Consider the following 13225-nt stretch of genomic DNA (forward strand, 5'->3'; position numbering starts at 1 on the left):
CGGTCTGTCAGTGTCTGTGTTTGTTGCCATTTTCTGTTGCTTCCCAATGCACAAAGCGGAAACGGATGCGGATGCGGAAATACATGTATGCGTACTGTTGCTTTTACTGCAACTGGCGGTTGCTGTTGCTCTTGTTGTTGCCTTTGGCCGACTGACGACAGACGGCGCCGTTAACGTTAGCGTCAGCGTCACTACCATCGTCAGCGTCAGCTTCACCATCACCATCAACATCACCGTCGTCATTGCCGCCGGCTCAGCCATAAGCCAACATGTCGCCAACAGACTAAGCCCAAACTGAGGCCGCACATTTTGCCGGTTTAAGCCTTCAGTCAATTGCATTCAAATAAACGGCTCACCGACTCACCAACTTTCCACTTCAAAAAGAGACTTGCGAATGACTATAAGAGAGGGAGGTGGCATTTGCCGTTTGGTAGGTGGCAGGCAACAAGCTTAGTAGCATGTTGAGAAACAGTAGCCAAGAGAAACTGCACTCATGGAAAGACAGAGAAGAAACGAGCTCTCTTGCTCTCTCTCTCTCTGTCTTCAGCCAAGTAGTGGAAATGCGCTTTAGCCCAATTTACATAGAAATACTGCATACATATCGTATAAGAGGAGCTCTCACTAAAGCTGCAACTTCAACTCTGGAATGTTCAATTTCATCCATGGCCAGTTGGCTGGCTGGCAACATCGTTTCATGTAACACTTTATGGATGGATGGGGAGCAAACTGCGTTTAAACTTTAAACAACGTTTATATTATCTTTTGCTCTCCCTCTGGTGCTCCTTCTCTCACTTTAATTCACATGTGTGTGTGTGTGAGTGAGCGCGAAATTGTTGCCATGGCATGGCGCCTTCACCATCCTTCAATCCCAGTCGCCAACATTTTTTTAGTCAGAGCATATAAAAAAGTTGCGTAAATATGCCAGCCAACAATACAAACAACAACAAGTACGGCTTCAACAATAGCAGCAACGACAACAGCAACAACAACTACAGCAACAACAACAACAGCATTGATGGCGCCGCTTTAAACGCATGTTGTTGTTCGTTATACATATGTACATATGTGTATGTTGAGTTTGTGTGAATGTGTGTGTAATACAGTTTCAGTTTCATAACTAAAAAACCATAAAACAAAATTGTGTACACAGACCAAACCAGTCAGCTCAATGCCACCGCCCTCTTCTGCCCCCCTCTCTGTCCTCCGCTCCATATTACGAATATGAGAATAATAAGCATACAGCATCATATCGTGTACTAACTACATTTACTCCTGTGTGTAAGTGTGTGTCTGTGTGTGCCTGTCTGTGTTTATGCATCGCAGTACAGTGAAGATTAGCCTAATGGAAATCTGCTGAAGTGAAACTCTAAAATGCATAAGGAAATGGATAATTTGAAGCAAGCTTATCTCGACTCACAGTAGCAAAAAGGGCAGAAAGCTGAAAAACATATAATTTATTTAGAAAGAAGTCTAGAATAGAGAAAAACAGTTGTATTAGTTTACTAACAACCAACATCCGATACTAAATTTACTTGAATAGTTATTAAGGAAAAATTTGTTTATCATTTGAAGTTTAAATGAAAAATGAATAATTTATGTTTTCACTGCTATGAAGTTTTTTGAGTCTTTTTTTTAGCTTTGAGCGACTTTAATCTCCAGCTGAGTTCATGGTTAAAAAAAGGCTAGGGTATTAACTCGTTAACACATCTTTTGATTGCCATTTGCGCATTACATTGCAATTATTGTGCATTTAATTGAATTAATTTGCTTTAAATTGTTTAAAAAAGCAGAAAAAGTAATTGTCATTACTCCCACCCTTTCATATTTACATTTAATTATATGATTTAATTTTTACCAACACACCAACACACACCATTCACACGCACTCACACACTCACCCTTTCATAAAGGACGTGTTACTGCTGCGAATGCTCAGCCTGCGGGTCCTTTTGTTGCTGCTGTTTTTCTTGTTGTTGTTGTTGTTGCTGGTGTTGGTGTTGGATGAGTTTCACACGACGCCGGGTTCCGGGTTACTGAGGTGTGACCACAATCCAATTGACGGTGCATAATTGTGGAGGTGTTAGCCGAGTTATTCGTCCGTTTGAGTTTCAGCAATGTGGTTTCAACTGTTTTGAGTTGCGACTGTTTTCAACAGTAACTGAATTTAGTTGTGTAATCCATCTAAGGGATGACCTTTAAGCCCTCATGCTAAAGCTGGCTTATAGGCCGAACTATGTATGTACCAAATGTTTCTAGCCGTTTTAGCCAGACTATTCACGCTGTTTGTTAATGTGGCTTTTTCACTGAAAGTTTGTGCGAAAAATTAGAATTCATTCGCATTCAAATATATGAGTACTCGCACTCGTATCTAAGAGTGCATGTGTTCGCTCCAGCATGAGTACATAAAACTGCCCAACAATTACAACCACAAACAACCACAACAGCAACAGCAACCACAACAACAGAGACAGCCACAGCAAAAGCAACAGCAACAAAAGCAATTGCAATGGAACATATACCATAAACCTTTCATTCGGCTATTTTGCATTCATAAAACGGCACTAATTATACAGTTATACCGTTATACCGTTATATACGGCTCGGTTTTGGCCTATAACATTTTTGGCCACATTTCCTGTCTGTCTATTATTTGCCGAGGATGCTTGGTTAGTTCGCTCTCTCTCTCTCTTTCTATAGGTCTGTCTCTCTGCGTGTATCTGTAATGCTTTCTACAAAAAAGTGGCCCCAAACGGTAATTAACGAGCTCGAACGGAACCGGCGACTTGAAGCGCCATTTCTGGAGCGGCTTTTGGCATCAGCTGGCAGCCAGCAGTCGGCAGTCGGTAGTCGGTAGTCGGTAGTCAGCAACCAGCAGCCAGCAGCATCAACAGACGCAGCTGCAACACCTGCAGGACGTATACGTAACTTTTGTAATTAAAAGCAGCGCACTGCAGCGACTTCGACTGCAACTGCGACTGCGACAACGACAACAAAAGCAGCCATGCAAAATGCTGCAGCTGCTGCTTTTCTTGCTTCCACTAGTACCAACAGCCATGGGGCGTTGGTCTTTTGGGCGTGGCATTAGAACAAAGCTCTGAAAAGCGCACAGTACTTTTTTGCTTTGTAGCTGGGGGGCAATGTTTGCAAAGGGCGAGGGAGGGAGGCGGCATTGGGGTTAAATGCGGTTGCGGTTACTGACTGAACTGACGCGGCGAACTTAGTTGCGTCTTAACGCTATTTGTCTGTGGTCCTAGCTGCAACTGCAACACCTGCAACTTGCAGCTTGCCGCTTGCAGTATGCAGCATGCGGCAACACCCGTTCAACTCTTATGCAGTTCGGTCCTTGTGGACCTGCCACAATTTGTTAAAGTGCTGCCAAAGGAGCTCAAGCTTTTACTCGACGCACCTTTTGGACAGCCCAAGGAGCTGGAGCATGGGGCTGTTCAAATGGGCCATTGCCTACGCGCTTAGCTGAGTATTACGAGTAATAATAGTATAAGTTAATGTTTTTGCTTTTGTTGTCGAGTGTTAAGTGTTGAATCATGTTAGCTTGACTGGCAGTTGCAGTTGCAGCTGCACAGCACAATTTGTGGCAATCAAATATGTGTTAGGAAATGTAATCTCCGAGTTGCATAGCACTTTATATTGCACTACTCGTAAATACGTAATAATTTAATGTTGAATTTAAATTTAATTTCGCACAACTTAGTTGAAGCGTCGAAACTAATTGCTCTAATGTTTTATTGAATTAACATGTTCCTCATGTTAAATGTATCCAATTAAATTAAGTACATGATTCCAAATCTTCAAAAACTAACACTATTTTATGTCAATATCTCCATTAAATTTAACACAATTTTTAGTGTTTAATAATTTATGTACATTTCAGATAATTCGCTTGTTGCTGCTGTAGTCGACTCTTAGTGGCTTTGATTGACGATCTGGTATATTTTATATTTATGGTATTTTTTGAATGCAATAGATTACTTTTTATTATTATTACTGGCAATTTATATTTGTATTTATATTTAATTAATTAATGTTGAATTCAAACAGAACAGCGTATATGATTTCTCTATCGTTAAATTAACACCGTCTTAATATTAAATGTAGTAAATTAAATTATGTAATAAATTTCTTGCTTCGAAGTGAATTTCAATCAAACATCCATAATTTGTAGCAATTAAATATGTGCCAGAAAATTTAATTAAAAATAGAATTAATTAATGTGGAATTTAAAGCGAAATTCGAACAGCTTAGTTGAAACACCGTAAATGATTGTTCATGCTTAACATGCTCCTCATTTCAATAAATCAAATTTAAATTAAGCTCCAGATATCTTATCTTTAAAAGCTATTCATATTTTATGGAAATATCTCCATTTAATTCAACACAATTTTTGCGGTTTAATAATTTCTGTACATACTCGTATGTTCACAAAAATCTAAATGTAAATAAATCACTTTTAGATTCCTCTTATTTTTGTAGTACATCTCTTTAAATGAAACATTAACAATTATTAGCAATTAAATATGTGCTAGTCTGAGTTGCAATCAATTTATATTATATTAAATATCTAATTATTCAATGCTGAATTCAAAATATAATTCACACAGCTTAGTTGAACCCCGAAAATAATTGCTCTAACATTAAATTAATATGCTTTTCGTTTTAAATGTATCAGATTAAATTAGGTTCCTGATTTCCTATCTTCAAAAGCTACTCATATTTCATGCTAATATCTTCATTAAATTTTTACGGTTTAATAATTTGTATCTAAATTAAATCTGAATGTGAAATAATCAGTAATAAATTAAATCACTTCGTTGTAGATATCTTTCAACACTCAGACACGTTCAAGAAAATTTATTTTCTGATTTGCAATAAATGTATATTAGATTAAATAAGCGATTATTTAAGGTTGCATTTAAATTACACAGCTTAGATGAAGAATAGTAAATGATTGTGTTATTGTTAAATTAACACGCTCTGCATTTTGAATGTGGCAAATTAAATTGAGCACCAAATTTCTTATCTTCAAAAGATACTCATATTTTATGACAACATCTTTATTAAATTCAACACAATTTTTACGGTTTAATAAGTTTCGTACATTCGCGTATGTTTAATAATTCTGCTTGTACATAAATCAGCAATCGATTCGTCTTCTTTTCGCAGTATATTTCCTTCAATGAAATCTACTTCGATTACGTTTTTTGTATGCTCTACTTCTTGTGATGTTTATAGAGAATATTACATTTAGTTTTTAATTTACATCCAATTAATATTTAATTTCTCGGAATTATTTCTTATCCAGTTCTCTATGCTGATTAGATTTGAAATATTGCTTATTCTATTGCTCAAATTAATAATTTGATGTCTTATTTTTGTCCACTGAATTTGAATTTTCTCTTTTATTTAATCCACAATTTTAATTTATTGAGGCTTATCATAAATAGCTACTGTCATCAACTGCCGTATAGTCGGCTCATACAAATTCATCTTGGATAAGATTTGCACGTTTTCAGCAGTTATTTTTCAATTTAAAAAAAGGTTTTTGATTGTGCCAGAGCTTAAATTGTAAAAGTGTCATCAGGGTTGAGGCCGGCACTCTTATGTCTCTTACTGTTTTTTAGTGGCCCAGTGGCTGTCCAGTAAAAGCTGGGCAGTATATCAGTGGTTGGAATGGTTGTGCGTCATTGTTTTTGCATTGCCTACAAGTGGCCCTCAGGTCATGGCCAGGTCCCTGGCGAGTCGATGTCACCAGCTTGCTGGCATAGTTAAAACATCCTGCGGGCTGCGTGAGCTGAGCTCGCTCGGCTCGGCTTGGTTCGCATAAAAAATGGCCAAGTTTAATTGATAAAGTTTCTGATGATGCCATGACGCCGCATTAAGCCCGCAACCAGGCTCGGACCAAGGGACGCACTCCTCTCTCGTTCCTCTCATTCTGACAGTTTGCTCATTGCCACTCTCGGCTGTGAGAAAAAATAACTGTTTGTTCAGCTTTAACTTAAAGCATTTGAGTGCGTATGCGTGTGTCTCTCGCTCTGTATGTGTGTGTGTGGTGTGTGTGTGTGTCCTAACGCATGCTGTGCTCTGCACTGATTCCCACAGCGCTCGTTAAATCAATCGCATTCAAACGACAACTACAACCCGCACCAGGAGCCTCATCCTCATCATGATGGCCCGGACACGAGCACGAATCGGGGACCAATCCCGAACCGGACGACACAATCAATGCAAAACAAAAACAAAATGCGAAAAATAAAATAAAAGAACGAGCAAGAAGAGAAAATAAAGCGAATGTTATTCCGTCACTTCATTGAGGACATCAAAATGTATGAGGCTGTCTGTGTACTGTAATGCCCATCAGGCACACACGTGGTGCCATCGTCATCAGGTCGATCCGATCCACTGATGTGGCTGCCGCTGCTACTGTTGCTGTTGCTGTTGCTGTTGCTGTTGCTACCGCTGCTGGTCACGTTGTGCTCTGCTTTGCTTTTATTAAAAACGCTATGCAGAGCACATTACAAGTTAATAATTCCCGTGCTCTGCAGCGCGTTTGGCCACACACACACACACTCAAACCACACACATACAGAGACACGCTGCGAGTCTCACGTACTTGGTTATAGTTACAAGTGGAGCACGGAGAGACGACGAGCGAGGGGAGGTGAGCACGGTCATGGCCACGATGGTGCCATATGCTACACATTCGTCGCGGTGAAATATTTTGCCCCTTGTCCCAAGCGAAAAATGAAACGAATAATTTTTATTATGCTTCCCATTGCACGAACGAATGAATGGCGTTTGTGTTCGAAAATACATTTATTTGAGGGCGTTGTTGGATATTTACTATCTCGCATGAAGCGGAGGTTGCTCAGAGTTCAGCTATATGGCTAGTCTCTTGCCCTTTTTTGCTCTGTGGCTGCGGCTACGGCTGCTGTTGCTGATGTTGTTGAGCTGAGGCAGTTGACACAAATTGTCAGTTCATCAACGCCTACCGGGCGTATGGGTGATCTGGCCTGCCTGACATGGCCAATAGCATATGGCTGCGAGCTGGCAGCTTCGTTAGGACACACACCCACACACACACGCGCTGTGACATCTCCTCTGCAGTGAGAGTTAGTGAAACAAGCTCATATAAATCCTGCACGTTGCCCATAACCATATTGAGAGCCTTTTGGGTTCATCGTTCCTGTTGCTATTGTTATGGTGTATGCCGCGCTTGTTCGTTCGTTGCTGGCGAAAATGTCATTGTTATTAACTTTTTATGGCTTATTACATAAGCATCGCAAATCCTTATCAATGCTCTGACGTGACAAACAAAATTGTCGCACTAATTAAATCCAATGTCATCCCTCGGGCTATTTCTTACACAAAAAAAACCTCAGTTTACTCAAAAAAGTGAAAAAGATTTTGGGGAATAAAGCGATTAGAATTAAATTATGTGCTTTAAGCTAAAATCGATTTGGGGCACAATTACAGTTAGGCCTACATTTCTGACCGGAATATAATCAATTGACAAAAGTTATTAAAAGTTTAAGCGAAACCCGTAAAACTTTTTGTTGTATATCTGTTTGTGTGCAAGAGTGTGGCAGAAATCACAGCAAAACTCGCACATGTTTCTCTTTCAATCCTCGGGACCTCCTTCGACAGAGCTAAATGGTAAACCAATGCAAATCAATAAAGGGCGTGATAGGTTTTGGCGGGTATCGTGGAGGGTCTAGGGATTGAGTTTGAGACAAGTTTATATCGTAAATTGTGCGCAACGAAAATGAGATACGTAGAACGCATACCAAAGGATTTCTGAGTAAAACATTTCTGATTAGCCCAGCCACGTTGTCTGCCTTATGAGCTGCCAGCCAGCTGGCCCAGTGAGTGTTGGCTCAGTCAAGCAGCCAAGGCAGTCAAATAACCAAAGGACAAAACGGGGCCCCAAGACTGCGACGACTGCGGCTGTGATTTGTATAAGGGCAAGGGACGAGGACTGGACAGAGTCTATTTGATGTTTTGTGCTGACCTCGCTGCGGTTCGAGAAGTGCGCAAGCATAATAAAATCAAGATAGAGAGAAACCCAAGGCGCAATGACAGCACAAGCAGGGCAGCAGGCAGGACATGAAGACATCCTACACTCTCCACCCAGAATTTTAGTCCGGCTGTTACTTGTACTCTGTGTGTACTACTGGCTAAGGACATGGACTGCCTCTAATTGAACTTGTGTGCAAACGTATTTAAGCTTATGTGTGAATGTTGTCTGTCTGTCTGTCTGTGTGTCTTCGGTTTGTTTGCTTGCTCGCCTGATTCAGACTTCGGGTTTAGCTTAGAGCTCTCTCCATCTATGCCTGGATGAATAAAAATATTGTGTTAACTTTGGATACCAAAACTCGTTAGGAGAAGCATGAGAGGGAGGAAGACACATCATACATACATATCTCACCATCTCACTCTCTAAGTGTATTTGTTTCATTGCTCTGAATGCTAATGATGGGAAAATTTGCGAATTTGCGCCGCGTCGCGAGGGGGCCGGGAAGGAAAGACTCAGCTGAAATGCTAATGATGTAAAAAGCTTCGACGCTGAAACAAACGACAACATTTTGGGGGCAACGTTGTCCTCGAAATGAGGAAACTGACTTAACTTAATTGAAGTTGCCTTTGCCCTTGCCTTTGGCTTTGGCTTTCGGTCTGCCTCTAACTTGGCAATTGGCTGATGGACTCACTGCTTGCCCAGTCCTCTTCCTCTGTATCTCGCTCACTCTCTCTGGCTTGCCAAATATCTACCCGTATGCGTTGTCGAGTTCTGCATTTAAAAGCTATCACCTCGCGTTCCATTTGGCACCCTCGCCTCATATCCTCCCATTCCCATTCCCATTCTAATTTCCCTCTCGCTTTGTCTCTGCCATTTTGTATGATGTGATCGGATGCTCGCTCGAAGTGATTTCGTAATTAATGAATCCATGGAATGAGCGTAAATGGGGCTTAGCGGTTTCCTTGATGTGCTTTCAACGAGCTGGCCAAAACGTTTACTTTCCCAGAAACCTGTCAAGACAACGCACTTTGCCCATTCGTCCTGCTTAATGGGTGCTTGTCTTCTATTAGATATTGTATCTTGAGCTTGTTCATGACTGTCTAATAAATGTCCATTTCTAGAGCTTTTAATATTCACCTTAAAATTGCATTTTCAAGTTGCTCACTTTGCACTTTATATAGATGTGTTGTAACTTTCTTTGATACTCTTAAAATTTACTGCTTATATTATTTTATTGTTTACATTTGTCAGTTGCAATATTCATTTGTGAAAGATTACTCACCAGTGTGTTCAGCTGCAGTTCTTCAAGATTATTTTTTGTTATGTGCCTCCAACCGGATGCAATGCTTGAACTTTACTGCTTCTGAATAGCGATCGCCAAGAGAAATTTAACTAGTACTCAATGTAAAGATAAGCAATATCAGAAAAGTCCCCCTTTCAATTGTTATAATATTGTGTTGCTGTTATAAATACATTAAAATTAGTAGTGCACTTGCCGTCCACACACATTATAAATAAAAGTAAATCCATTAAATTATTCTCTATATTTACAATGGAAGTTTTTTTTCTCGTTATAAATAAAATACGATTAGATGAACCACACAACATAATAAAAACACGCAATTAATATATATATATATATATAATATGTATATATAAAATTAATTCGCAATTCTGCGTCAGAACACCAAACTTAAGCGGCTCACATTACATAAATCGAAGAAAATTCATTCTAGCTTTAATTATTAAAATATTATTAAAACGTAAGTCATCAATAAATCATCTTTTATTTTGTATTGTATTGGTTTCATTCGATTAATATATATATATTGCTCATATCAATAAAATAACATAAGGAAAGCTTTTGTCATACAGCGAGACCACAAAACTACACTTTGTAAAGATAAGCGAAATCAGAAAAATTCCCCATATATTTGTAACGGTATTATTTTTAATTGTATTAATAGTATATTGGTGTTATATACTATATACACATAATGTAAAGATAAAACTACCTGTCTAATTATAATAACCTTATTTTCTATCTTCATTTTGATTATATTTCTCTACAAAATAAAATAACATTTACAGATCTATTAACTTGCAGCGAGACCGCAAAACAATAATCAAGAGAATTCCAAAAAAATCTCGTTACTTTATATATAATATAAATAAATATTATTTTGCTGTTAAAAATATTGTATATGTACGTAAAAGTAGACAAAGGGCAAGGAAAATTCTGCGCACTGCATTATTATTCATTATGAATATAATAGTATTAAAAACTATTGCGCTGGACTGAGATCACAAAACAAAGGTCTTACAATTTGCAATTATGACATTAAAGTATTTTGTAAAATGTTTTTAGTACTTCCTTGATATTGTCGGGCAGAGTTGGCGCTTTGGGCATTATAATTCTCTCGCTCCAGCTGGCCTTTGTATTTAGATGCTCTAATCACCAGACTTTAATAGCTTTTATCAAGCGAGTGCATGGAGTGAAAGAGAGATATGTATACAGATAAACAGAGAGCGAGAGCAGGACAGACAAGACGGAGTTGGAGGAGTCTGGCCAAAAATGTGCAGCACTTCCGGCTCGTTAACTTTGATGTAGGTGCAGGGAGCAAATGCGGGTCCAAAATTCTCACTTGGCCCAGCAGCAAGTTGCCAAGTAGCCAAGCAGCCATGTAGCCAAATTGCCAAGTGGCCAAGAATGTGAGGCAGGCACTGACAATGCTCCATTAGCATGCAACATATTTTAATTAGCCAAATAAATTGTACATGTCTGCGGCTGAAACATTTTCAGTGTTAAAGTCACTGCAATATTCGTACAGAGTGCAAAATACTCGAGAGACACTAGAGAGTCAGAGAGACAGCGAAATAGAGAGGGGGAAATCTCAACGAATCGCGTCTGCATGTCTGTTGCCTGCTGTCCAGGCTAGTTAAAGCTTAAGCACTTGCTTTTCCCAAAGATTTATTGTGCATAAGCCAACAGCATTGGGGAGGAAAAAAAGAAGAAGAAGGCGAAATAAAACGAAATAAAATAAAAATGTTTAATGTATGTGTATATGGGTGGACAGTCCCAGGCGTCTGTTTAATTTCACTTAACGTTTAACCTGATGCCATTAATTGAGTGCAATTAACGCGCCTTTAATAGCGGTCCCTGGCCCAGGACATGGGAGGGTATACCCTGTAAATATGTAGGCACTAAGTATACAATTATATGTACAGCTCTGCTTACATATGTATATTTAATTAGCGGGCCACGCAAAGTCAAGCGCGAGAGCAATGAGCAATCGCTGAGTCGATCGGTGGTGGGGGGGAGTCACAGCACAGTTGGGGGAGGTCGAGGCCGCCAACGAGTCGCTTGATAAATAGCCAATAATTCTTACAGTGCTTTAGAGGCGCCTAGACGGCTGACTACAGGGTAGATGGTACCCACGGGAGGAGCGCGGATGCCTATATATGTACTATATGTATGCTCGTAGTGCTGCTGAAAGCGAAAATGAAATGAAATAAATGGTCCGGCATATAACCTTGAGCGTGTGTTGTGGCTATTATCATTTGTAATTTGCAGCAATTAGTTGGGGCTCAAAAATTCTAAAGCAAACTTTGTCGACAACAACGGCAACAGCAAAATACAGCATGAGCAGGAATAGGGAATAGGACGTAGGAGTAGGAGCATAAGACGTAGACGGAAAACAACAAAAATAACAAGGACTAGAACTCTGCCAGCGGCCACGTGGCAAGCAAACAGAAAGCAAAACAAATAAGAATATAATAGCCAAGAGTGCTCTACGAGAGGATATCCCTTAGTTGCATTTCAACAAAATATGTGTAGTAATAAAACTTATTTAAGTCGACAACCAAAACTGAAATTTCATACCAACATTTGCCATACATTTCAAAATCAAGCTAATGCCCAAAGTTTTGCTACCCTTTCGCAGTAAGTCCTAGGTCTACAGGGTAGAGGAAAAGAATTTATTGAGCTTGGGCCAGCTTACATATTTATAAGGCACATTAAATTAATTTACGCATGTTTTGCCCCATGTATACAATATACTTTGGCAGCACTTTTGCATTACCTAACGGTGGCAGACTCACGGGCTTCTCCGACGTCTCTGGGTCACGGGATGCTTGTTTACACACAGTTGGACAAAGCATTTACAACCCGGGAATACTTAAATATCCTCCACTCTCCCCCGCGCCACTCGCAACAACAGACCCAATTAGTTCTATTGATTGTCCAATTGTCGATTAACATGTGACATTGTTACCCCGAAATGAATGTGATTTAAGCTCTGCGCTGCATAATTATCGCCCGTGGGAGGAGCATTTCGGATGAGGTGTCATTTTATATAGAAGTTTTCAAGACTCAGTTAAATATTCAACGCGTTTCTTTGGCCCCGTTTAATGAGTCCCCCGGGTGTCTTCAAAGTTTTTTGAGTGCGTCGGGCAAACCTTGAAATATATCGCAGAGTCACCAAGTTTTTTAACGCTTGAATATGATTATTACACTTCTTCCTTATGTTTCTCATATTAAAAAGTTATTTATTTACTTTTGTATCTTTCTGACACATCACGTTGACATATTCCCAAGTTTTTTACGAGTTCAACAATGACCAAACCTTAAAATATTATAAAGTGCCTCTGCCTCTGCCTCTCCCTCCTTTCGCTTTCTTGCTATCTGTCCTTACTTGCAAAAGCTTTCAATTTCCCTGAAGTAGCTTAAGGATGCTTTAAAGTCATTAATTGTGGCTTTCAACGTTCAACCTCAACGCAAGACCTTCAAAATGCGATAAAATAGCCATGGCTCCTTGCAATCATAAAATCAATGATCCTTCACGTGCCTTCTAATTCTAGGACTCTTACAGATTATTTCCTTTAAGTAATACATTTAAGGCTTTATAATTTTATGTTTGGAATTTAAGCTCTACTTAAGACAATTGGGATGTTTTAGTTACATCAGCAATTAATTTATGGTGCACGCTACGTCTTGGAACTTTGCATGTCAAAGTATCAAATGCGATAGTTATATTTTCCAGAGTCTAAGACAGGCTAAACCTGGTAAAATAGTATTTTCACTTTTTCATGCTTTCGAGCTTAGCAACAGCTTTTCGCTTAGAAAAGAACAAAGCTGGCAATCAACGCTGCTTTCTTTCAGCAACCAGCAGTCAGCCAACTGCTAAGCTCCGTTTA

This window comes from Drosophila albomicans, chromosome 2R (assembly GCF_009650485.2).
Source record: "Drosophila albomicans strain 15112-1751.03 chromosome 2R, ASM965048v2, whole genome shotgun sequence".
NCBI lineage: Eukaryota > Metazoa > Arthropoda > Insecta > Diptera > Drosophilidae > Drosophila > Drosophila albomicans.